The sequence below is a fragment of the Tachyglossus aculeatus genome, unplaced genomic scaffold, assembly GCF_015852505.1.
Source record: "Tachyglossus aculeatus isolate mTacAcu1 unplaced genomic scaffold, mTacAcu1.pri scaffold_108_arrow_ctg1, whole genome shotgun sequence".
NCBI lineage: Eukaryota > Metazoa > Chordata > Mammalia > Monotremata > Tachyglossidae > Tachyglossus > Tachyglossus aculeatus.
The window spans coordinates 166,317-167,813 of record NW_024044845.1 but is presented as its reverse complement, the minus strand read 5'-3'; the positions used below and the strand labels follow the sequence as shown (position 1 = coordinate 167,813).

General features: G+C 47.0%; 1 non-coding gene across 1 annotated transcript; it reads right to left on the bottom strand.

Annotated features, from left to right (window-relative positions):
- Positions 1 to 893: 893 nt before the first annotated feature.
- On the bottom strand, positions 894 to 1,031 carry LOC119922585. The gene has a single exon (XR_005448673.1). It is a non-coding gene; the product is annotated as a small nucleolar RNA SNORA7 (small nucleolar RNA).
- Positions 1,032 to 1,497: the final 466 nt, after the last annotated feature.

Sequence of the window (1,497 nt, the reverse complement as noted above, 5' to 3'; positions counted from 1 at the left end):
ACGCTTACTGTGCAGGAGGTGTGATAACCAGAATTAGAGAAGCAGTGTGGTTCAGTGGAAAGAGCACGGGCTTTGGAGTCAGAGGTCATGGGTTCAAATCCCGGCTCCACCGGTTGTCAGCTGTGGGACTTTGGGCAAGTCATTTAACTTCTCTGGGCCTCAGTTACCTCATCTGGAAAATGGGGATTAAAAGCTGTGAGCCCCCCGTGGGACAACCTGATCACCTTGTAACTCCCAGCGCTTAGAACAGTGCTTTGCACACAGTAAGCGCTTAACAAATACCATCATTATTATTATGTAGGGGTATGAACACATCAATCAATAGCTCAATGGTATTTACTGAATACTCACTGTGTGCAGAGCACTGTACTAAGTGCTTGGGATAGTTCAATCCAACGGAGTTGGCAGACATGTTCCTGCCCACCAGGAGGTAACAGTCTGGTGGGTAGACTCTGCATACCATAAATGCTTAATAAATACAATGGAATGATAGCATCGATGAAGTAATCAACACTAATTCCTTTTGGAGTTTGCCAGCGCTTAGAACAGTGCTTCACACATAGTGAGCGCTTAACAAATACCATCATCATTATTATTAAATCAATCTGTTGTATTTATTTTTCACCTGTAGTGTTCAATAGTATTGATATGTGCAGTTGTCTGGCACGTCTTGACTTATGCTGTCTATTCGCCTATGACCCATAACGACTCCATGGATGCATCCCTCCCAGAATGCCCCACCTCCATTTGCAAGCATTCTGGTAGTGGATCCACAGACTTTTCTTGGTAAAAATGGAGAAGTGGTTTACCATTGCCTTCTTCCACCCAGTAAACCTGATTCTCCACATTCGACTCTCTCCCCTGCCACTGCTGCCCAGAATGGGTGCATTTTGACACGCAACAGATTGTCTTCCACTTGCTAGCCACTGCCTAAGCTAGGAATGGAATGGGTATCTCTCTGTTTGACTCTCCCTCCCTTGGCTGAGACTGGTAGAGTACTGGAAACTCTCCAGCTGTGATCCTGAGAGGGGGCAGGGGTATGTACCCATCATTTAATCAAACAATGGTATTTACTGAGCACTTAGGGCTCAGTCAATTCCCATTTTACAGAGGCTGTATTTGAGACACAGAGAAGCAAAGTGCCTTGCCCGACGTCACCCAGCAGTCAAGGGGCAGAGCTAGGATTAGAACCCAGGTCCCCGAGCTAATGGTTGGGTAGGGATTGTCTCTGTCTGTTGCCGAATTGTACTTGCCAAGTATTCAGTGCAGTTCTCTGCACATGGTAAGTGCTCAATGAATACGATTGAATGAATGAATGAATTAGTAGCAGAGTCAGGATTTGAACCCAGGTCCCCTTACTACTACCACTACTCTTTGCCTCTCCCTGGGCCCAGACACCCGTCTTCCCTGGGAGGTGATGGGAGAAGATTCCCTTCTCCTCCTCCCCTCCACACGTCTGCCAGCCAAGGTTTGTTCACTGTCTCCCCTGCCCCACTT